The following is a 26,290-nucleotide window of genomic DNA, read 5'->3' on the forward strand; positions in this document are numbered from 1 at the left end:
CTACATCAGTTGAAGCTCCTCAAGCATTTGGCAGAAGATACTTTGATAGTGATGAAACCAGCGGATAAAGGAGGAGATTTAGTGATTATGGATACCACTTCATACCATGAAGGCTGTCTGGGGCTATACATGACCCTAGGATTTATATGGTATTGGATAATGATCTGATCACCACAATAAAGACTCTAATAGAAAATACTGTTCTACAGGCCAAGGAATCTGATTGGATAACTCCACGTACAGCAGATTTCCTGATTAAAATATTTTACTATTACCCCAGTGTTCTATGCACTTCCCAAAGTTCATAAGAACTTGACCAATACTCCATTCTGTCCCACAGTGGCACGAACGGAGAGTATATTTCATCCTATATTTCACAACTGCCTGTCCATCGCCAGAGCCACTATAGGTACTAAACTGGACTATTGTAATGCCCTTTTCCTAGGCACCTCTGCCCAAAACCTAAAAAAACTCAAAATCACGCAAAACAACGCGCTCAGAGCAGCGCTGACCATTCCTAAAAGGGAACACATCTCGCAAGCAAGGAAAGATGCTCACTGGCTACCTGTAAAAGAACGCATACTCTTTAAAGCCATGGCCATCACACATGGATGCCTCTCAAGGGATGCCCCACCTTATCTCGCAGAAAGAATCACACCTATAGCCTCCATCAGACCTACTAGAGCTCACCTCACCGACATGATCCATGTACCCACGTTTCAAAGAACCAGGGCGGGAGGATCCAGCTTCCAACACCTCGCACCTCAAAATTGGAACTCCCTACCTACTTCACTAATAATGAAAAATCATATCCCACCTTCCGTAAAAACTTAAAAACACATCTATTCCGCTAAGGTCTATCCACCTCCACAGTTATGCCTGCACTGTAACCACAGCATAGCATAACATCTAAGTTCATTGTCACAAGGCTAATGTGAATGTTCCCAAGCACAGCTATGCTTACACTGTAACCACAGCAAAGCTTAACCAACGAATCGCATGTACTAATACGAAAAAACTGTTGTACTTTGTCACCAGACTTTGTCTCTACTCTATACCTATGCTATGTTTCAAGTTCAAGATTGCTGTAACAGCGCCACGATGCTCCAGGGCAGCTCTGTGCGCTTTATAAATGCAAATAAATGAAAATAAAATAAAAAATTGGCAATATGCATGGGCACAGTTTTACAACCTTTAGTACAACAGACCTCGACCTATTTTAAGGATACTTCATATTTTCTACAACTGTTGAGCGAGTTACAACTCGTGGATTCAGATTTGATTCTTTTCTCATTGGATGTAAGCAGCCTCTATAGCTCAATCCCGCATGGAGAAGGGATTGATGCTATGGAATGGTTTTTGTTGGAAAATGATAACGTACACATTCATAAGATCTTTGCTATAGAATTAACTTAATTATATACAATAATTATTTTAGATATGAAGGGCAATTCTATCTATCTCAGTTGCTCCTGCATATGCTAATATTTTCTTGTTTCATTTCGGAAAAAGACCTTCATTTTGGAGACGCAACCCTGGTCTTCCAAAAACATTATTTTGGAATAGGTACATAGATGTTGTGTTTACTATCTGGAAAGGTTCTAAATCAGAACTCTTACAATGAGCCTCATTACGACCCTGGAGGTGACCATGCCACTTTTTACAGCATGGCTACCCCCATTCCGTGTCCCGGGTCTGGGTTCCCTGAATGGGGAAATACCGGGCCATTCCGACCTTGGAGGGCCCGGTATTTCCCCATTCAGGGAACCCGGACCCGGTACATCCCCATTCCCATTTCAGCCCCCATAGGGCTCAATGGGAATGGGGATGATGCTAACAACGGGCCCGTTAATGACGGGCCCATTGTTAGCATCCTGGTCTGCTCGTTTTACCAGGCGTCCTTAGCGGGTCCGGGCAGACCTCGTAATGAGGCGGTAGGGGATTAACGGGGCCTTCAGCTCTACCGGCCCTGTTAACCCCCTACCGCCAGGGTCGTAATGAGGCCCAATGTTTTGAGTACTTGAACAACTGCCATGAACACATCAAATTTACCATGGAAATAGGGGAACCAGACATTCATTTTTTGGATGTCCTGGTGACCTACATAGGAAGGGAATTGCTCACCAAAATATATAGGAAACCCACAGATGTGAACAATACATTACATTTTAACAGTTTTCACCCCACACATCTAAAGGGAAGCTTATCCTATAGTCATTATGTCAGATTGAAATGTATATTTTCATATGCAGTCATCCTTGAGAAGGACTATTACCTGCTGACAAACAGATTTAAGGTTCAGAGTTATCCAGATGAGATCCTAGAGGAAGCAATATCCAGATCAGACACACAGAAGGGAAGATCTCCTGAAACAGGGTATTAAGCAAGACAGAACTAGGATGATTCACACCTTACCTTTTACAGCACAGAGTCACCAAGTGAGCAAATTGATCAAGGAAAATTGGGATCTGATTAAATTGCATCCTGCCTTGTACCGACTATTCCCGGACCCCCCTATGATAGCATATAAGAGAGGAAGACATTTCAGGGACTCACTGGTTAGGGCAGAGAGGCTAAGAAAATCAACTCAAAGGACATTACATAAACCTAAGCAAAGCACATTTGCCTACCTAAATTGTCAACATTGTTCCAGTATTATTAAAGGGGACCACATAAGACATCCTAACACTGGGAAAAAGATCAGACTTTGTGATTGTGCCACGTATGACAGCAAGAATGCAGTGTATGCATTAAGATTCCCTTGCAGCAAATACTATGTGGTTCAAATGGCACGGAAAGCCAAGGATAGATGGCCAGAACACAAGCCCAATCTGAGGACAGCGAATATTAAATCACCTATTTACAGTCACTATAGAGTTAATCACCATACAGCAGCACAGATGAGGTGGGTGATCTTGGAAATTGTACATCCACACCAAAGGCGAGGGAACCTAGCTAAATAATTGCCACAGAGGGAACTTCATTGGATTTACCTTCTCAATCCTGTAACCACTCCAGGGTTGAATTAAGAATTTTATTTAGGACCATACTAATAATGCTACATTATATTGACACCTATACACAAGCCCATACAGACATTTGAAAATTAGAGTGTATTATACCACAAACCTAAACAGGTGTAATAATGGAAGATTGTACGCTCTTTAGAGGTAGACAGACTTTTAATATCCTTGAACACTGTCGGAAGTTGTATTCCCATTACCGACACAGATGGATGGGTATGTACTATTAGGAATTTTTCTTGGAATTAGTTGTATGACTATTAGGCAAAGAACAATAGAGAGTAAGTGTGATTATTGTTGGGTGATTTATATTGTAAGCCCCTTAGATGGATGAGCAATCTTTCCATTGAATGACTAATGAACCTATGAAATCTGCACTATTCGACTTGCATATACATTAATTTTAGCATTTGTATGTATGAAATAGTACGCCCGCAAGAGGGATGAGCATGGAGAACCTGTTGTCTCAAACACAGATACCCCGCTTGACCAATAGATAAATCTGCTAGGGGATTGTAAGCTACCACAAACAGTGGTCACGTTTAGTACCACAGATTGGATTACCACATATAGGGGCCGATTCATGGAACAAACATGCGCCGAAAATCTTTGCGCAAGCATGCGCAAGCAGGCGCAAGCAGGCGCAAGCAGGCGCAAGCGCAAAAAAACAGGCGCACGCGAATCATGGAAGTCCCTGCGCGTGTTTACCTCGGGATATGCGCCAAACCCGTGCATGGCGCACAAGTCACTGCAACATCCAGAAAGGCGTGCGCGACGCGCACAGTGAAAGCGCACAACCTCGGCGCATACACCAGAAAGTGGGCGGGACACGGGGCGTAACGCACGGAATGGGGAACAACGCGCGAAAATAAGGGCGTAACTGGGGATGTACTGCAGGGAAGCAGACGGAACGCCCACACGCACTCGAACCACACGTATTCATGGAATCGAATAGGGCAAAGCCACGCACGGCCAAAGACACGCACAAGCTGAAACACGTCCGCCACACGAAGGCAGGCGGTAGAGTCCCAGCGCATCACAAAAGTGGCAACATACAGCAATTGGGCCTGTGCGAGCGGGGCACGTGTATTGCGGGGGGGCGCGGGAAGTAACACACGATCGAGCGGGGTAATTGTATTTCGGGGGTGCGCGGGAAGTCACACACGCGATTGTGTACATCAGGGGTGCGCGGGAAGTTACACACGCGATTGAGCGTGGTACGTGTATTTCGGGGGCACGCGGGAAGTTACACACGCGATTGAGCGGGGTACGTGTATTTCGGGGGTGCGCGGGAAGTTACACACGCGATTGAGCGGGGTACGTGTACATCGGGGGTGCGTGGGAAGTTACACACGCGATTGAGCGGGGTACGTGTATTTCGGTAGCGCACGGGAAGTTACAAACGCGATTGAGCGGGGTACGTGTTTTTCGGGGGTGCGCGGGAAGTTACACACGTGATTGAGCGGGGTACGTGTATTTCAGGGGTGCGCGGGAAGTTACACACGCGATCTCATCAGGGTACGTGTATTACAGGGGTGCCGGGGAGCACCACATGTGAATTGCACGTGTGGGTCCTCCCAGGTGTTCCCTCTACACCCTCCACGGCCCCTGCAGGTGGCTCACACCACAGGGGCCTACCCTGCACATGTCCTGCATGCACCCCATCCACCATGGCCATGCCCCCGAGCCAACCCACATGTCAACTTGCACTACTGCCCACCAATGCATGTCCCCCTGCACCCCCAGCCACCAGGGGCACCCTCCACCAGGCCCCCACCCATGTCTCCCACCACCCCCACCCCCCAGCAGTGCAGGGGCACCCTCCACCAGGCCCCCACCCATGTCTCCCACCACCCCCACCCCCCAGCCACCAGGGGCAGCCTCCACCAGGCCCCCACCCATGTCTCCCACCACCCCCACCCCCCAGCCACCAGGGGCAGCCTCCACCAGGCCCCCACCCATGTCTCCCACCACCCCCACCCCCCAGCCACCAGGGGCAGCCTCCACCAGGCCCCCACCCATGTCTCCCACCACCCCCAGCCCCCAGCCACCAGGGGCAGCCTCCACCAGGCCCCCACCCATGTCTCCCACCACCCCCACCCCCCAGCCACCGGGGGCAGCCTCTACCAGGCCCCCACCCATGTCTCCCACCACCCCCATCCCCCAGCCTCCAGGGGCAGCCTCCACCAGGCCCCCACCCATGTCTCCCACCACCCCCAGCCCCCAGCCACCAGGGGCAGCCTCCACCAGGCCCCCACCCATGTCTCCCACCACCCCACCCCCCAGCAGTGCAGGTGCACCCTCCACCAGGCCCCCACCCATGTCTCCCACCACCCCCACCCCCCAGCCACCAGGGGCAGCCTCCACCAGGCCACCACCCATGTGTCCCACCACCCCCACCCCCTAGCACTGTGGGGCACCTGCCAGCAGGCCCCCACCCATGTCCAACTCATGTTCCCCACCACCCCCACCCCCCTTCAATGTGGGGCACCTGCCAGCAGGCCCCCACCCATGTCCAACTCATGTTCCCCACCACCCCCACCCCCCAGCAATGTGGGGCGCCTGCCAGCAGGCCCCCACCCATGTCCACTCATGTTCCCCACCACCCCCACCCCCCAGCACTGTGGGGCACCTGCCAGCAGGCCCCCACCCATGTCCAACTCATGTTCCCCACCACCCCCAACCCACAGCCACCAGGGGCAGCCTCCACCAGGCCCCCACCCATGTCTCCCAGCACCCCCACCCCCCAGCCACCAGGGGCACCATCCACCAGGCCCCCACCCATGTCTATCACCACCCCCACCCCCCAGCCACCAGGGGCACCCTCCACCAGGCCCACACCCATGTCTCCCACCACCCCCACCCCCCAGCAGTGCAGGGGCAACCTCCACCAGGCCCCCACCCATGTCTCCCACCACCCCCACCCCCCAGCCACCAGGGGCAGCCTCCACCAGGCCCCCACCCATGTCGGCCACCAACCCCCAGCACCGAGAAACCAGGGGCAGCCTCAAGCAGGCCCCGACCCATGTCTCCCACCACCCCCACCCCCCACCCCCCAGGGGCAGCCTCCACCAGGCCCTCACCCATGTCTCCCACCACCCCCAACCCCCAGCAGTGCAGGGGCACCCTCCACCAGGCCCCCACCCATGTCTCCCACCACCCCCACCCCCCAGGGGCAGCCTCCACCAGGCCCGCAACCATGTCTCCCACCACCCCCACCCCCCAGCCACCAGGGGCAGCCTCCACCAGGCCCCCACCAATGTCTCCCACCACCCCCACCCCCCAGCCACCAGGGGCAGCCTCCACCAGGCCCCCACCCAGCACTGTGGGGCACCTGCCAGCAGGCCCCATCCATGTCCAACTCATGTTCCCCACCACCCCCACCCCCCAGCACTGTGGGGCACCTGCCAGCAGGCCCCCACCCATGTCCAACTCATGTTCCCCACCACCCCCACCCCCCAGCACTGTGGGGCACCTGCCAGCAGGCCCCCACCCATGTGCAACTCATGTTCCCCACCCAACATGTCATCACAATCTAGATCCCTGGTCCCTATGGTCAGCCTCCAAATGCAAAACACCCACCCGAGTATTGCATCCACCCACTCATAATTTGCAATTACATCACAGAACACCAATTGCAAGTTCCGAAACAAACACATTTCCCTCACATACACCCAATGGGTGTCAGTGAATCTCAAAACCCATATCATGAAATGCATGAAACCAATGAGATACCACACATTGAAGTTCAACAAAAAAAATATGTATTAAAGGAAACATAAATAGAATAAAAAATGAAGAAACAGAAATGTGAATGTACAAAAATCAAAAGTAGCATGCCTGTGAAAAAAAGCAAAAGCAAAAATAAAATTCCAAAGTAATGGTGTCCAAAGTCAGTGTCCACAAAACAAAATCCAATGGGAAATAAAAAAGAAAGCCATTGCTCCATGGTCAAAATGTGAAAAAAAAATACAATCCAACAGTGAACTATGTACATGGGAACAAGCCAGGGTCAATTATCCCAACAAAAAAAAGGAAACCTATCTAACTACACTAACTAATAAAATAAACTATATACAAAAATTGTCCGAAAGGTCCAAATTAAATCAAAACAAAAATGAAACCTAACACTACCTACATAACTATGTACAAGGGCAGCGGGCTAGTTTCACGGCTCACTTGTGGATGTCCCGGGCCAGGGCATCATCGAACTCCTGCTCAATGTCCCGGAGGCGGTCCTCCTCCATGGCCCCGAGGGTCCGCAGGGCCGTCGCCATGTCCACCTCCAAACCCCTGCGGATTGCCTCGAGGCACTCGGCCCGCCTCAGGGCCCTCCGCATGGAGTTCTCCGCCCTGACCATTGTGAGCCGTGCCTCTTCCGCCCGCTGCCGCTCCGCATCTATGGCGTGGCCCAACCGCTGCCACACGGAAGACACTCTCTGTCTTGGGTCCTCCTGCCCCCTGGCCGATGCCTGCCCCCCCAATGTTGAAGGCCCCGAGCCTTCATGGCTCCCACCATGTTGCTGCTGCTGCTGTGCCTCTGCCCGTGCACTGCCTCCTGCTGCCTGCACATCCTCCGCCGGCTGGGGTGCAGTCGTAGATGTGGCCACCCCTGCTGGACGTCCGACTCCCGACTGTGGCAGGGATGCCTCTTCCACCAGCCCGGCCGCAATGTCAGAGGCAGCTCCACAGGGCACCCAGGTGACTGATGGGTGGGAAGATTGCACGGAGGACGACTGGTGCGAAGGGGGTCCAGTTGAGGAGGGGGTCGTAGCAAGCCCCATCATATGGAGGAATCCGACCTGGGTGACCTGTCCCAGCAGGCTGACGTGGTCAACGAGCCATTCGAGATGACGTGCAGTCTCCTCATGAAAAGACTGCAGGTCACCTCGCATGGCCCGTTGACGCAACGCCACACCAGTCAGGACAGTCTCAACCCGGACCCGGATAGCCACGTCCGCAGGCAGAGGAAGGCCAGTTGACGTGAGCTCATCCCCTGCCTGAAAACGGGTCTGGACGTAGGCATCCCTGCTGGTGCAAGATGATGCAGGGACAGGATCAGGGACAGGATTGCACACAGGCACCTCCGCGGCGGCCTGTGCTGCCTCCTGTCCCTGGTCCTGCACTGCACCACAAGCACCAGTGGGATCCCCACCTCCAGACCCCGTCTCTGGTGCTTGCACGGCCTCCTCCTCCACCAAACCCCCCACCAACCTGGATGACTCCGTGCCATCTTCCCCTGTTGGGCCCTGTGGGGTCCCAGCTGCCCCTTCTGCTGCCGAGGAGTCCAACTCCAACCTCCGCCTCTTGGACCTCCCCCCGGCAGCTGCGGCCTGGAACGCGGCACCGGACTCCTCACTCCCCGACGAGATGACAACATGGGAGGAGGGGAGCCGGGCCTTGCGTCTCCCGCTGGCGGTGGGATCCCCGCCGCTGTGCTCCACAGCACCTTCTCCGCCCTCTTCATCAGTTGACGCTGCAGACAGGGAGAAACAAAACACAGGCATCAGGGAACTGTACAATGGACACATACACACATGACAGTTGTACATGAGTGGCATTGGCAAACCTCAGACATGTCATCAGAATCCCCAACACACATGTCATTTCAACTCGCACACATGAGCCATACCACAGCCATATCGCAACTGCCAGCACCATCCATACACATACAACAGCATGAGCAGGCAAAGGTGAGCCAGACATCACATGCAACACAGGAAGTGCACCACACATGTACACACACCACCACACTTGCATGCATGTGTACACCCCTGCCAAGTGTCGCAGTGTTCAGACGGGCATCCATGTCACATCTGCCAATCAGGCTTCCACATACCGCTGTCACATGCATCCATGTTGCATCACTGTTGTCAAATACACACACATGCACATGTACACAGTGCTGATACATGCAGCCGAAAACAACATACATGCGTGACATCACGGACATGTCTACTTACATACACATTCATCCAAACATGTGCGCCCACACAACTGCATTTGGCATGCAAGCCTACACACACAAGCACCATCCATGTCTCACACATTCCATCCCTCGCATGTGTTAGCCCCACGGCCCTGTACACCCCCACCCATACTCGACCCCATACAAACAGATGTGCAACCTGCACACTACTGAAAAATCACCACACGCACTGCTCATAATCAGGATGCATGTACACTTACCGCTCGACTCCAGACGGGTCTGCCTCTCAAGAACCTGTACGTGGAGCACTGGGGATATGCGTTCCAGGACCCTCATCTGTTCTTCCGACAAGTGGCCCGGCGCCCCTTGGCATCCGTTGCCTTCAAGAGGCGCCGGGCCTTGTTCAGGGTCCTGGACCGGAAGTCCTCCCAGCGCTTCTTGACATGTTGTAAGTCGCGGACTGCCACCCCCTCCGCGTTGATGGCAGTCACGATGTCAGTCCAGATCCGAGTCCGTCCTTCCTTGTCGGCGCGGGAACTTCCGAAGAGGGCATCATACTGCCCCAGGACTTGCTCCACCAGGACACCAACTTCGGTGGCACTGAAGCTGGTGCCCCTCTGCCTCTCTGGCCGGGGGTTGTCGGTCAGTCAGTGGTCTCAGATGGTGTTTGCCCCGACATGACAACCCCAGAGGCAGGAGTGGGTGGGCAACTGGGTCCTGGGGCTGGGCTGTGGAGCGATGGAATCCCAGTCCGGAGTCTTCGGTTCCAGCAGGGGTGGTCACAGCAACAGCACCCCTGGCTGAGGTGCAGGCCGCAAATGGCAGGGCACATGGGCAGCAGGCAGTCAGGCAGCAGCAGATGGCAGGTGGGAGCGTGCTCGTGGCTCTGGGGGGCAGTAGTTCGGCCTTCTGGGCAGGAGCGTGGTCTTCCGTGTGCTTACGCGTGGCCAGCTTGATTCGGAGTGATTTGGCACGTGAAAAATCTGCACGTCACCGTGTAATTCGAGGAAAGGCCCTTAGTGCGTATGCACGGCAGCACGCATATGCGATTTCATTGGACCAAAGGCCCTTAGCGCGTGAGCGCGTCTGTGACGTGACGCGCGCGGGTGTTTCCCTCATTGCACGTGATGACAGAACACACGTGGATTTCCACCAATCGCCTGTGAAAGTTCCTGCGCACCCCTGAACACACGTACCCAGGCTAATCGCGTGTGGAACTTCCCGCGCACCCCGAAACACACATACCCAGGCCAATCGCGTGTACGCTCACTCCCCTCCGATCACACGCGATGACACTCGGATGTACAGTCTTACCACATATCCGAATACGTGAAACCCGCGCACGGCAAAAGACGTGCACAGGCGTCAACGCGTCCGCCCACACGAAGGCAGGTGGAAGCGTCCCCGCGCACAGCATAAAAGTGCGTGCAAACAACAAACGCGTATATACAGCTACGATGAATGCCCCATTTGTCGCTGCACTGATCGTGGGACACCGCAGGAGGAGGAGAATAGCCAGGGCACGCATTTTCGCACCACGGACAAGCCTTTTTGGGATGCCTGACGACCAGGTCTACGGCAGGTATAGGTTTCCACCCCATATCATCCTAGACCTGGTCAGGGAGTGGGAAGATGACCTTACATCCCCCACCCTTTGCTCCCAAGCATTGGGCCCCTTGGAGAAGCGGCTCAATGTCCTGCATTTTTTGGCCACTGGGTCATTTCAGCGGACCACTGCCATAGTGGGGGGGGTCTCATAGGCCACGCAGTCACGCTGCCTACACCAGGTACTGGCAATCATGCCCCTCAGTCGGCAGGCACATATACATGCCCAGAACACCCGCAGAAAGGCAGGCCGTTGTCCTGGATTTTTTCAGGGTGGCACACTTCCCCAAAGTGCTCGGTGCCATAGATTGCACCCATGTGGCCACCCCAGGTAAGATACAACGCCGCCCATATTGCAACCAGGGGCATAGTGGAGCGCTCATTCGGAGTGCTCAAGTCACGTTTCCGCTCCCTTGACCGCTCTGGTGGGCAACTACTCTATGTACCACCAGTAGTGTGCAGGATCATTGTGGCAGCATGTGTCCTGCACAATGTTGCAACACGGCAGGGCGCCCCGGTGGACATGGTGGTGCCCCCACATCCCCAACCACAGGCACAGGCGCTGCCCATGGGAGGGGACAGGGCACGTGGCGAGGAAGCCCGGACCCAGCTTGTGGCCACATTTTTCACCTAAACTCCCACCCCTGCGGAGTGCACACAGGCCTTGCACATACCAGGTGACAATCGATGATGACAAAGAGACAGTCAACTGTCACAACCCTACCACGCTGAGATAGTTGCCATGGAAGTGCCACATCGTCTGCATCCCTAGCTACTTAAACACAAGCTATCCTGCGTGACCAAAAGGCACACATGACATATGACATGATATGGCCCATACACAAGTATTTCAAGGCGCGATGAGGCAGGGAGGGGGGAACAAGGGAAGACAGACAACGGTACTACTAGGCCAGGTGTCATTGAGATCGTGCAAGTGCAGGGGTGGGGGGAAGGGAAAAGTGCAAGGGGAAGGGTGGGGGGAGTCCAGTACAGGGGAAGTAGCCCAAAAAAATAATACATAGGTTGGCTGGTGGCAACTGCAAAGGTAAGTGCAGACAAGTGCTGGGAAGGGAGGGCTGTAGGGATAGAGAGACAGTACTGCAGTGCAGGGGTTGCCAGGGAGGCAGTGCAAGTGGAGAGTGGCTGGGCCAGGGACCGAGGTCGTTGAGAGTGGCCCAGTTGCAGCTCCTGTGCAGTTCCAGTGAAGAATTCTGCAAGGAAGATGCAGAGAGTAAGCAGAAGCAAAGAGGAAGGTCTTGAGGTGCTTCCAGAACTGGAGATGGTTCCCCTCAGGTTCAAGTCAGGCAGGAAGTCTGTTCCAGGGGGAGGGCCCTGCCGCGGAGAGAAATCTACCCCCAGCTAGTTGCTCTGAGAAGCGGATGACCCTGACATGCAAGGTGTGCATCACACACACCTGCAAAACAGGCCATGGCCATCACTGTCATGTCACTCAAACCCTCCCAAACCACAACATGACATGGCAAGCAATACCCATACACCAACACAGTAATGATAAGGTACACATTGCCATGTCCTAAATGTACAGTGGCATCAGACAATGATGCCTGACCCGGAATCAGATGAAATGACAGACCAACAAAATCTCCCACCCAAAATAAATCATTTCCAAATGCATTACAACAGTCGTAGACGTAACATAACAATGAATGCCTGTCTACATGCACATTATGCATTGCAAAATCAACACTGCAGCTCATGTGTGCAGTGTCCTACTCCTGCAACACACTGCTCAGCGCACAGCACAGTGAACAGCCATTGTGTGTGATGCACACCCTGAGCATCACATCTAAGTGACAGACCACATCAAACATCAAATTAGGCATGTACTGGATCCATAATCGGTCACAGAACATGTGCTGCAGGGACACAGTGGGCACCAGAAGGCAAACAGTGTACACGTGGATATGCAAGGGTGGGAGTACATGTAGTGCATCACAGTGCAAGTGTGTGGTTCTGCAAGGACATGCACTCCACATATGCATGTGCACTCAAGTGACCATCAGTGTTCCCTACACATCACATGTGAACATTCACCATGTGTACACCCCAGCATGTCAAACCACAACTATCCCCTCGCACCTGAAAGGAAAACACAACACATGAACAGGCATTGATCAGCAGAACACAACATGTACATAGGATACCACCATTACAATGGCAGGGTTCCCATGACACTGCAGGGCAAGGCAACTATCAACAACAACCCCCCCCTCCCTCACAAATGACCATGACCCACTGAACAACTGCACCTGGGTCATGGAGCCTCCAACCCTCAATTCCACTTGGCCACAGGATCACCTTTACCCTTCGTCACCATCTCCCACCTTGTGTGTAAAAAGATGCCTGAACCCTCAGAATCCACACTCATTTACAAAATCACAAAATCCAAGGCATAAAAACGAACCCGAACACCCTCCAGTAGATGACTTGACATAGCAGTACCTCACAAAGGCCAAGTACTACCACAATGATGCAACAACCAAGGTAGCACAGTAAAACAATGTCACAACAGGATGTGAACCATGTGTGGTACATAACATAGGATGATGCATCATGAACGGATGTGTATTGTCACAGGTCCCGTGTACAGGCGCGGGAGTGTCATGAAACAACCACCCCCACCGTGTCCCGGGTGCCTGCAAGGTCAAACTCACACAGGCCCCTGAGACCCTGGTGGGGAAGGAGGTTCAGGGATATGCAGTCGGGACAGGTGTTGGCACACTGGATAACTGGAATGAGTGGCAGGAGAGGGGAGGAGCAATGACACATGAAAGTAGGGAATGCACGAAAATGTACTACCTGCATGAACACATACACAATCCAAACGAACTTGGACATCATTGTTATGGCCTTCTGTAGTCCAGGCTTAGGAGTGGTACGAACCAACCACCCCCTCTAGGGTTTTGGCGCCTGCAAGTTCGGGGCTTACACAGGCATCCGCAACCCCAGCGGGGAAAGAGGGTTAGGGAACGTTGCTTGGATAGGTACGGGAAGCAGGAACACCGGGTAGAGGGTACAGGTTTCAAAATTGCATAGGATTCCGGGTGATTAGGGGGAAAAAAACATACCAAATTGAATCACACATACATCCATGCATTAGTGCACCCCCCCAGCAAGCCTATGCAGAGCAGTTTGAAAGAAAAACAACAAGACACTTAGCTCTGGTTTTGAGTGCTGGCCTCCTGCCTGCGCACTCTCAGGTCCGGTTACAGGAGCACTGCAATGCTGCAAAGAGAGCCACAGTCAACAACCAGTACGTGCCAATTACACAAAAACACACCACCAAACATGCCCCTTAGCAACAGAGTACTCTACAAACAGACAATCTGGTGTAGATGCTTCGTACCCATATATATCAGTACCCCTGTGACGGGTCATACACAGTCAATGCAGTAAGTCAGCCGCCGGTGGGTGCGTGGCAAATGGAACACTAATGTGTCACAATTCACACAACATGCAATGTTCCCTGGGTAAGCAGACAGACCCATATAGCAAGCCATGACTTCAGTGCAAGTTGCGTACCACCATGACCAAAACAAAGTTTGCAGTGCATTTATCATAAAGTACATGGAAATGAAATGCACTGCACCTGAGTATGTCCCTTGCTGTATGTCCCTGTGAGCTGCCCCTTTCCATGTCTCGGAAGGCTACATGGTTGATGCAAGTGCCTCAATGGACCTTGGTGTACCGGAGGGTATGTGCCACTGCCCCTGCATGTGTCCCAGACAACCCTACTATCAACAGCCATCAGTCCACAAACACATCTGAGCTGCATTGTGTGCTTCAACACCAATATTCGTCTAAACTCACCCTCAGTGCTGTGACTAAGCCTGCATGTGCAACTCGCCTGGTGCAAGCTTTGCTGTGTCGTGGCCCCCCTGTGAAGCTCACCTTGCCTGGAGTTCCTTGGAACATGCCAGCAGTTCTAGGATGTGGGTCTGCAATCCCTGTGCCTCTGCTTGTGCACACATGTGCATGTGGACACCAACAAACGGGTCCAGATTTCCGTCGTCCAATGGGCCATGTCTGCTGGCAAAGGTGCTCTGGAGGCTCATCCCACTGCAGAAAGGGCATGAAACACATGATTAATGCTTCAAAGTCATCTGTGTGTGTCTCATCAGGCATCTCATTACTTGACCATGTCAGAGAGTCACATCACAAATCACACCATCAGTCCGTCTTTCACATCCAAAGTGTGGTACACTATCTACAGCATGAATTGCAGCAAGCACGTGTACAGGAAAGATATGAAACATACTACACAATGCATAGCAATCAATGTACACATTATTCATGACACACCCCATCTAGCAAAAGCCAAACAGTGGACAATGACACCAAAATCATCCCCACTAGGGGTGTCAACACAAGTCACACAGCACCAGACATGCCACAGATGACAGTCCAAAGCCCTTGTGTAATATTCTGTAACACCGAACCATCCTTGCGAGCCCATGGATAAGGGACGCAGGAGTGGCATATGTGAGTCAAGGACCCCAAGCAGCAAACACATACACAAGACAACCATGAAGGGCCCAGCTGGAACAGACAGTGGATGCCTTCAAAAGCCACAAAGCACCGCACCGTCACATGAATGCACAATAGACTAGCAATTTTAAACTAAATCAACTATTAACTAATTGCACTAACAATGGAAAACCTACATTACCTATTTAAACTAACTATCAAACAGAAACTTAACTAACTAAACTAAAAGAAAAATCAAAAATGGCACCCAGGAGGGGGGAGGTACAGGGTGCTGCTCAACATCCACATGCGATGATGCTGAGCCAAAAAAAAAACCTCCATGGGCTCAACGCCTGCACAGCCCGACCTATGTGGGAGATAGATGGTCGTCCGAGTCTGGCTCATCCTGGAAAGGAGGACGTGGCACAGTAGCCTGGCCACGCCTAGCCGCAGCTTGCCCCTCGTCGGCAGCAAGTCTGCCAGACGGGTGAGCCTGGTTCTGTGTGGTGATGTGACATAGGTCTGCATGCAGAACCTCACGTGATACACGTGCTTCCTCTTGCAAGGTAGCACGTGTAACACGGAGTTCCTCCTGCAAGGCCTGGCTGGACAACCGCTGCACCTCCCGGAAAGCCTGTAGCTCAGCCGAGATGGTACGCACAAGATGTGCAAACCTCTCCTCTGCCTGCTGCCTCTGGGACATCATAAGGACACCCAGAGTGGATCTGAGGGAAGCATACTCCTCCCTCAGGGCATCCATGTGCGCCTCTGCGTGAGCAGCAATTGCTTGACGCAGAGACATTTCAGCCTGGCGTGCCCTGTCTGAGGCCGCCATGCCCAGCCTGAGCGAGCGGGCCGTGGACCGTGCCGCCTGCTGCTGGAGAAGCACCTGCCTAGCAGGGGGGAGCACAGATCGGGCCACACGCTCCATTCTCTCAGCGATGTTCTCCATTGCTTCCCCCTGCCGTTCTGAATTGGCAGTCATGTCTTGCTCCCACTCAGTATACAGTGGTTGCGCGCGGCGACCGCGTTGCCGGGCTTGACCCCTGCGGGACCCAAGGACCGGGGGTCCTCACTGTGTTGGCACCGCCTGCGGCTGCACGACTACATGCCCCCGTCGACGTGATGTCCCAGGCACATCAGTGACTGGTGTGGAGGGTGACCCTGCGTCCCGATCCACCACGGGCGGAGGAACCAAGACTGTCTGATCCCTCAGTGCAGGTGTCGCAGACAGAGGAGTGTCCACATCAGAATCACTCACCCCTGACACATGGACTTGATGCTCATCCAACTCAACATGGACGTCAGAGTCGTCATCAAGGCTGGACTCATAGGCAGCCAGAGACAAGATGGACTGCAGCACTTGGGGGTTTTCGTGGCCTACCACCCCACGACCCCCACTAGTGCCGGGTTGATATGGTGTTACCAACCCTGTGTCTGGCATGACAACACCATCCTCCGCCTCCATTGCGTCATCACCTGAAAAATAGAGAGAAAAAAGGTCACTACACATGTCAGAAGCACACGACACACACACACACCGACAGCAAAGGCATCCGGCAGACATGTGACACACAACATATGACCTGGCATGCATGCTGGGTCTACTTTGAATAGCTTCTGTGATTAGACCTGTAGAATGGTGGCAGTTTCCATCGAAGTGGGTCTATGCAGTGCAGAAAATGTCTACGCCACTCACTACCTACATGTAAAAGCACTCCATGGTGTGTGCCAGGAAATGTGAAGGCAGTGCAATGTCAAATTCACACATCATGTGCATTGTGCATTCAATGTGTACCATGTCTAGAAGCCAAGCACCCCTCCACCCCAGTACCAAAGCAGGGATGCCTAGCATGGTATCAAAAGGCTGACCATACACCTGTGTATTGACAGGCAGTGTTGACTGGCATCAACAGCTTAATGTGATTAAAATTACAACACTGCAAATGATGCTGGGACAGTGGGCAGGACACATGATGAAAACTCCGGAGGCCGCCCACGTGTGAAGAAGACACAACAAGAGTTGGACAGAGTCATTGGCCATTGAACAGGCTGAGGCCTGTGAGCCACACAGATTGTCCGAGCCTAAACATGTGTGCAACGCAGGACTGAGCCACAGTTGACATGGGGAGGCCGATGAGATGGCAGGCAATGTATGTAACCAAGGACTCATATTACAGTGATCATCCAGTCAAGGACACATAGGGGCATGCGTGCAATGCACATGGAGCATGAATGGGCACTCATGTCCCTGCGGGACATCTGACCCATGCACAGTACAAGTGAGATACCCTGCATCGAGTACTAAGGCTGTACCACACGGCATATGTCTGGCAGTTTCTACGCTGGAAGTTAGCATCTACACAGGACACATGAACAAGAAACTACACATTGGCAAGATTGAAGCAGACCAGTGCAAAGCAATCATGCACAACACATCCCACAAGTGAAACACACACGTCCTCAACAAACACGCATCAACACTCACTGGACTGAGCATCAAAGTCCAGCATCTCTCCCACTCCTTCGACCAATTCAAATGGTATGAACTCTGCAACGAGAGCCTCATGCGGAGTGAGTTCTTCCTCCTCTGGTGCAGGCCCACCGCCAGTCACCAGAGTCAAGTTGTAATTTGAGGCACGCTTAGCCTTAGTGCTGCGCTTGATGTCATTCCAACGCTTTTTGCACTCCTGCGCCGTGCGCACCTCATGGCCGAATGAACTGACATGTTCCGCAACATGCTTCCAGTGGGTGTCACGTTGGGCAGCCGTAGTCTGACTATTGGCACCCACTAGCATGTCACTGCTGTGGCCCCGCACGTAGTCCACGAGGAAGTCCAGTTCCTGCTTACAGAAAGGCTTCTTCCTCGACATGCAGGAGGTCGTGGCTGTGTGTGGGGTCCCAGCCTGTGCTGCAGGTGCAACCTTCCTCCTCTTGGACTGTGGCGCAGACCCTGGCTGGCTAATGCCGCCCTGACCAGTATGGCCAGTGGGTTCGGTGGATTGAGCCAAGGGAGTGGCAGGTGGAGGGATGACCAAAGGCCTGACTTGTGTCAGTGGCAGCTGGGTGCCCACTAATGGACCCTGCGCAGCAACATCAGCTGTGGCAGGGTCATTGACCGCAACGGTCCTGGTTGGCAGACTCACAACCGGGGTGCTGTTGGGTGCATCTGCCCCTGCACTTGCCAACACCCGACTGTTCGGGGCAGCAGATGACATGACTGCCCCAGGGACACGTGTCTTGGTCTAAGCAGCCCGGCCTGCCCCTATGGTTTCCCCCCTGGCCTGTTGGAGATCTACCAAGGGCTCTTCAAGTGCCAACGCAACCTGCGCTGGCAGACCCTGAGCCTGGATGGCGGTGTCCACAGCTGCACCTGCAGCTACCACTACCCTTGGGCCCGTGGCAGTCGATGGAACGGACTGCCGGGTCGTACGGGTGCCAGTGCCAGATGCAGGAGCTGCATCCCCCGGAACCACAGGGGGTGGTGGCATGGCTGCACCGACACATGGCACAACATTGTGCTCAAGTGGCGCACCCCTGCCTCTTCCCCCTATGTGGCTGCCCTGGACACCCTGGAGTCCCCCTACTCCCTGGTCACCACGGCCACGTCCCCGACCACGCCCGCCACGAGGAGGACGCCCAGCTGAGGCGCCCCTCACCTTTGGTGCCCTCCCAACCATGGCACAGATGTAGTAGTGCTGGCACAGATGGAGTGGTGCCAATGAGAGGTGTACACCACAATTGACCTGGGCAATTGGGGTGAAGGGGGTGGGGAGCGAGATGTTAACAGCCCCCCTGCACCTGCAAGGCTGTATGTGACCCCGGTGATGTGGTGACGGGTCACGCAACGCTCAGGCACCCCAAAACTGCAGTAAAACCGTGCACGCAACCCTGCAGCCTACGTGCGTGGATTCAACCTCCCGCAGTACGCGGTGGCACCCAGTAACACGAATAACGCGTGCGCGTGGGACACGCAGGCTACTATGACATCGAAAATGGGTGCGATACACAGGGGCACCCGCAGTGGGAAAAAGAGCGTGTGCGACTCACCGTCTGACTAGCGCAATGCAGAAAAACACGCGTAGCCAATACCCCCGCCAAAAGAAGAGATACGTCCTTGATAGCTGTGAAGTTGTGATGGCGCGCGAAACAACAGGAAGCAGCAACACACGTCGGTCTCCACGAAAGGCACGTACAGCGAACTGCTGGGCCCGTTCACCTTTAACCCGTGCTGAGGGAAATGGACGCGCGCGTCACGTCACTTACGCGCATGGGCCCTTTCCTCGTATTACACGCGGACGTGCAGTTTTCCACGCGCGCTTACGCGCATGGGCCCTTTCCTCGTATTGCACGCGGACGTGCAGTTTTTCACGCGCGCTGAAATGCCCATGCACGTCTGTATGCGTCACGTCACAGGGGCGCTTGCACTTGAGGGGCCTTCTGTCCAATGAAAATGCGTATGCGTGCAGACGCGCTTACGCGCTAAGGGCCTTTCCTCGAATTACATGCTGACGTGCAGATTTTTCACGTGCCAAATCACTCCGTATCAAGCTGGCCACGCGTAAGCACACGGAAGACCACGCTCCTGCCCAGAAGGCCGAACTACTGCCCCCCAGAGCCCCGAGCACGCTCCCACCTGCCATCTGCTGCTGCCTGACTGCCTGCTGCCCACGTGCCCTGCCATTTGCTACCTGCACATCAGCCAGGGGTGCTGTTGCTGTGACCACCCCTTCTGGAACCGAAGACTCCCGACTGGGATTCCATCGCTCCACAGCCCAGCCCCAGGACCCAGTTGCCCACCCACTCCTGCCTCTGGGGTTGTCATGTCGGGGCAAACACCATCTGAGACCACTGACAACCCCCGGCCAGAGAGGCAGAGGGGCACCAGCTTCAGTGCCACCGAAGTTGGTGTCCTGGTGGAGCAAGTCCTGGGGCAGTATGATGCCCTCTTCGGAAGGTCCCGCGCCGACAAGGAAGGACGGACTCGGATCTGGACTGACATCGTGACTGCCATCAACGCGGAGGGGGTGGCAGTCCGCGACTTACAACATGTCAAGAAGCGCTGGGAGGACTTCAGGTCCAGGCCCCTGAACAAGGCCCGGCGCCTCTTGAAGGCAGCGGATGCCAAGGGGCGCCAGGGCCACTTGTCGGAAGAACAGATGAGGGTCCTGGAACGCATATCCCCAGCGCTCCACGTCCAGGTACTTGAGAGGCAGAGCCGTCTGGAGTCGAGCGGTAAGTGTACATGCATCCTGATTGTGAGCAGTGCGTGTGGTGATTTTTCAGTAGTGTGTAGGTTGCACATCTGTTTGTATGGGGTCGAGTATGGGTGGGGGTGTACAGGGCCGTGGGGCTAACACATGCGAGGGCTGGAATGTGTGAGACATGGATGGTGCTTGTGTGTGTAGGCTTGCATGCCAAATGCAGTTGTGTGGGCACACATGTTTGGATGAATGTGTATGTAAGTAGACATGTCCGTGATGTCACGTATGTATGTTGTTTTCGGCTGCATGTATCAGCACTGTGTACATGTGCATGTGTGTGTATTTGACAACAGTGATGCAACATGGATGCATGTGACAGCGGTATGTGGAAGCCTGATTGGCAGATGTGACATGGATGCCCGTCTGAACACTGCGACACTTGGCAGGGGTGTACACATGCATGCAAGTGTGGTGGTGTGTGTACATGTGTGGTGCACTTCCTGTGTTGCATGTGATGTCTGGCTCACCTTTGCCTGCTCATGCTGTTGTATGTGTATGGATGGTGCTGGCAGTTGCGATATGGCTGTGGTATGGCTCATGTGTGCGAGTTGAAATGACATGTGTGTTGGGGATTCTGATGACATGTCTGAGGTTTGCCAATGCCACTCATGTACAACTGTCATGTGTGTATGTGTCTGTTGTACAGTGCCCTGATGCCTGTGTTTTGTTTCTCCCTGTCTGCAGCGTCAACTGATGAAGAGGGCGGAGAAGGTGCTGTGGAGCACAGCGGCGGGGATCCCACCGCCAGCCGGAGACGCAAGGCCCGGCTCCCCTCCCGTGTTGTCATCTCGTCGGGGAGTGAGGAGTCCGGTGCCGCGTCCCAGGCCGCAGCTGCCGGGGGGAGGTCCAAGAGGCGGAGGTTGGAGTTGGACTCCTCGGCAGCAGAAGGGGTAGCTGGGACCCCACAGGGCCAAACAGGGGAAGATGGCACGGAGTCATCCAGGTTGGTGGGGGGTTTGGTGGAGGAGGAGGCCATGCAAGCACCAGAGACGGGGTCTGGAGGTGGGGATCCCACTGGTGCTAGTGGTGCAGTGCAGGACCAGGGACAGGAGGCAGCACAGGCCACCGTGGAGGTGCATGTGTGCAATCCTGTCCCTGCATCATCTTGCACCAGCAGGGATGCCTATGTCCAGACCCGTTTTCAGGCAGGGGATGAGCTCACGTCAACTGGCCTTCCTCTGCCTGCGGACGTGGCTATCCGGGTCCGGGTTGAGCCTGTCCTGACTGGTGTGGCGTTGCGTCAATGGGCCATGCGAGGTGACCTGCAGTCTTTTCATGAGGAGACTGCACGTCATCTCGAATGGCTCGTTGACCACGTCAGCCTGCTGGGACAGGTCACCCAGGCCGGATTCCTCCGTCTGATGGGGCTTGCTACGACCCCCTTCTCAACTGGACCCCCTACGCACCAGTCGCCCTCCGTGCCATCTTCCCACCCATCAGTCACCTGGGTGCCCTGTGGAGCTGCCTCTGATGGTGCGGCCAGGCTGGTGGAGGAGGCATCCCTGCCAGAGTCGGGAGTCGGACGTCCAGCAGGGGTGGCCACATCTACGACTGCACCCCAGCCGGCGGAGGATGTGCAGGCAGCAGGAGGCAGTGCACGGGCAGAGGCACAGCAGCAGCAGCAACGTGGTGAGAGCCATGAAGGCTCGGGGCCTTCAACATCGGAGGGGCAGGCATCGGCCGGAGGGCAGGAGGACCCAGGACAGAGAGTGTCTTCCGTGTGGCAGTGGTTGGGCCACGCCATAGATGCGGAGCGGCAGCGGGCGGAAGAGGCACGGCTCACAATGGTCAGGGCGGAGAACTCCATGCGGAGGGCCCTGAGGCGGGCCGAGTGCCTCGAGGCAATCCGCAGTGGTTTGGAGGTGGACACGGCGACGGCCCTGCGGACCCTCGGGGCCATGGAGGAGGACCGCCTCCGGGACATTGAGCAGGAGTTCGATGATGCCCTGGCCCGGGACATCCACAAGTAAGCCGTGAAACTAGCCCGCTGCCCTTGTACATAGTTATGTAGGTAGTGTTAGGTTTCATTTTTGTTTTGATTTAATTTGGACCGTTCGGACATTGGCCACATTTTTGTATATAGTTTATTTTATTAGTTAGTGTAGTTAGATAGGTTTCCTTTCTTTTGTTGGGATAATGGACCCTGGCTTGTTCCCATGTACATAGTTCACTGTTGGATTGTATTTTTTTTCACATTTTAACCATGGAGCAATGGCTTTCTTTTTTATTTCCCATTGGATTTTGTTTTGTGGACATTGACTTTGGACACCATTACTTTGGAATTTTATTTTTGGTTTTGCTTTTTTTCACGGACATGCTTCTTTTAATTTTTGAACATTCACATTTCTGTTTCTTCATTTTTGATTCTATTTATGTTTCCTTTAATACATATTTTTTTTGTTGAACTTCAATGTGTGGTATCTCATTGGTTTCATGCATTTCATGATATGGGTTTTGAGATTCACTGACACCCATTGGGTGTATGTGAGGGAAATGTGTTTGTTTCGGAACTTGCAATTGGTGTTCTGTGATGTAATTGCAAATTATGAATGGGTGGATGCAATACTCGGGTGGGTGTTTTGCATTTGGAGGCTGACCATAGGGACCAGGGATCTAGATTGTGATGTCATGTTGGCTGGGGAACATGAGTTGCACATGGGTGGGGGCCTGCTGGCAGGTGACCCTGGTGGCTGGGGGGTGGGGGTGGTGGGAGACATGGGTGGGGGCCTGGTGGAGGGTGCCCCACAGTGCTGGGGGGTGGGGGTGGTGGGAGACATGGGTGGGGGCCTGGTGGAGGCTGCCCCTGCACTGCTGGGGGGTGGGGGTGGTGGGAGACATGGGTGGGGGCCTGGTGGAGGGTGCCCCACAGTGCTGGGGTAAGGGGTGGTGGGGAACATGAGTTGGACATGGGTGGGGACCTGGTGGAGGGTGCCCCACAGTGCTGGGGGGTGGGGGTGGTGGGGAATATGAGTTGGACATGGGTGGGGGCCTGCTGGCAGGTGCCCCACAGTGCTGGGGGGTGGGGGTGGTGGGAGACATGGGTCGGGGCCTGGTGGAGGGTGTCCCACAGTGCTGGGGGGTGGGGGTGGTGGGAGACATGAGTTGTACATGGGTGGGGGCCTGCTGGCAGGTGCCCCACAGTGCTGGGGGGTGGGGTGGTGGGAGACATGGGTGGGGGCCTGGTGGAGGGTGCCCCTGCACTGCTGGGGGGTGGGGGTGGTGGGAGACATGGGTGGGGGCCTGGTGGTGGGTGCCCCTGCACTGCTGGGGGGTGGGGGTGGTGGGAGACAAGGGTGGGGGCCTGGTGGAGGCTGCCCCTGGTAGCTGGGGGTGGGGCTGGTGGGAGACATGGGTGGGGGCCTGGTGGAGGCTGCCCCTGGTGGCTGTGGGAGACATGGGTGGGGGCCTGGTGGAGGGTGCCCCTGGTGGCTGGGGGGGTGGGGGTGGTGGGAGACATGGGTGGGGGCCTGCTGGCCGGTGCCCCATAGTGCTGGGGGGTGGGGGTGGTGGGGAACATGAGTTGGACATGGGTGGGGGCCTGCTGGCAGGTGCCCCACAGTGCTGGGGGGTGGGGGTGGTGGGAGACATGGGTGGGGGCCTGGTGGAGGCTGCCCCTGCACTGCTGGGGGTGGGTGGGGGTGGTGGGAGACATGGGTGGGGGCCTGGTGGAGGCTGCCCCTGGTGGCTGGGGGGTGGGGGTGGTGGGAGACATGGGTGGGGGCCTGGTGGAGGGTGCCCCTGGTGGCTGGGGGGTGGGGGTGCTGGGAGACATGGGTGGGGGCCTGGTGGAGGCTGCCCCTGGTGGCTGGGGGGTGGGGGTGGTGGGGAACATGAGTTGGACATGGGTGGGGGCCTGTTGGCAGGTGCCCCACAGTGCTGGGGGGTGGGGGTGGTGGGAGACATGGGTGGGGGCCTGGTGGAGGGTGCCCCACAGTGCTGGGGGGTGGGGGTGGTGGGAGACATGGGTGGGGGCCTGGTGGAGGGTGCCCCACAGTGCTGGGGGTGGGGGTGGTGGGAGACATGAGTTGGACATGGATGGGGGCCTGCTGGCAGGTGCCCCACAGTGCTGGGGGGTGGGGGTGGTGGGAGACATGGATGGGGGCCTGGTGGAGGGTGCCCCTGCACTGCTGGGGGGTGGGGGTGGTGGGGAACATGAGTTGGACATGGGTGGGGGCCTGCTGACAGGTGCCCCACAGTGCTAGGGGGTGGGGGTGGTGGGAGACATGGGTGGGGGCCTGGTGGAGGGTGCCCCACAGGGGTGGGGGTGGTGGGAGTCATGAGTTGGACATGGGTGGGGGCCTGCTGGCAGGTGCCCCACAGTGCTGGGGGGTGGGGGTGGTGGGAGACATGAGTGGGGGCCTGGTGGAGGGTGCCCCTGCACTGCTGGGGGGTGGGGGTGGTGGGGAACATGAATTGGACATGGGTGGGGGCCTGCTTTCAGGTGCCCCCACAGTGCTGGGGGGTGGGGGTGGTAGGAGACATGTGTGGGGGCCTGGTGGAGGCTGCCCCTGCACTGCTGGGGGGGTGGGGGTGGTGGGAGACATGAGTGGAGGCCTGGTGGAGGCTGCCCCTGGTGGCTGGGGGGTGGGGGTGGTGGGAGACATGGGTGGGGGCCTGGTGGAGGGTGCCCCTGGTGGCTGGGGGTGGGGGTGCTGGGAGACATGGGTGGGGGCCTGGTGGAGGCTGCCCCTGGTGGCTGGGGGGTGGGGGTGGTGGGGAACATGAGTTGGACATGGGTGGGGGCCTGCTGGCAGGTGCCCCACAGTGCTGGGGGGTGGGAGACATGAATTGGACATGGGTGGGGGCCTGCTGGCAGGTGCCCCACAGTGCTGGGGGGTGGGAGACATGGGTGGGGGCCTGGTGGAGGGTGCCCCACAGTGCTGGGGGGTGGGGGTGCTGGGAGACATGAGTTGGACATGGGTGGGGGCATGCTGGCAGGTGCCCCACAGTGCTGGGGGATGGGGGTGGTGGGAGACATGGGTGGGGGCCTGGTGGAGGGTGCCCCTGCACTGCTGGGGGGTGGGGGTGGTGGGGAACATGAGTTGGACATGGGTGGGGGCCTGCTGGCAGGTGCCCCACAGTGCTGGGGGGTGGGGGTGGTGGGAGACATGGGTGGGGGCCTGGTGGAGGCTGCCCCTGGTGGCTGGGGGGTGGGGGTGGTGGGAGACATGGGTGGGGGCCTGGTGGAGGGTGCCCCTGGTGGCTGGGGGGTGGGGGTGCTGGGAGACATGGGTGGGGGCCTGGTGGAGGCTGCCCCTGGTGGCTGGGGGGTGGGGGTGGTGGGGAACATGAGTTGGACATGGGTGGGGGCCTGCTGGCAGGTGCCCCACAGTGCTGGGGGGTGGGGGTGGTGGGAGACATGGGTGGGGGCCTGGTGGAGGGTGCCCCACAGTGCTGGGGGGTGGGGGTGGTGGGAGACATGGGTGGGGGCCTGGTGGAGGGTGCCCCACAGTGCTGGGGGTGGGGGTGGTGGGAGACATGAGTTGGACATGGATGGGGGCCTGCTGGCAGGTGCCCCACAGTGCTGGGGGGTGGGGGTGGTGGGAGACATGGATGGGGGCCTGGTGGAGGGTGCCCCTGCACTGCTGGGGGGTGGGGGTGGTGGGGAACATGAGTTGGACATGGGTGGGGGCCTGCTGACAGGTGCCCCACAGTGCTAGGGGGTGGGGGTGGTGGGAGACATGGGTGGGGGCCTGGTGGAGGGTGCCCCACAGGGGTGGGGGTGGTGGGAGTCATGAGTTGGACATGGGTGGGGGCCTGCTGGCAGGTGCCCCACAGTGCTGGGGGGTGGGGGTGGTGGGAGACATGAGTGGGGGCCTGGTGGAGGGTGCCCCTGCACTGCTGGGGGGTGGGGGTGGTGGGGAACATGAATTGGACATGGGTGGGGGCCTGCTTTCAGGTGCCCCCACAGAGCTGGGGGGTGGGGGTGGTAGGAGACATGTGTGGGGGCCTGGTGGAGGCTGCCCCTGCACTGCTGGGGG

The sequence above is a fragment of the Ambystoma mexicanum genome, chromosome 7p, assembly GCF_040938575.1.
Source record: "Ambystoma mexicanum isolate Mex_15411 chromosome 7p, UKY_AmexF1_1, whole genome shotgun sequence".
NCBI lineage: Eukaryota > Metazoa > Chordata > Amphibia > Caudata > Ambystomatidae > Ambystoma > Ambystoma mexicanum.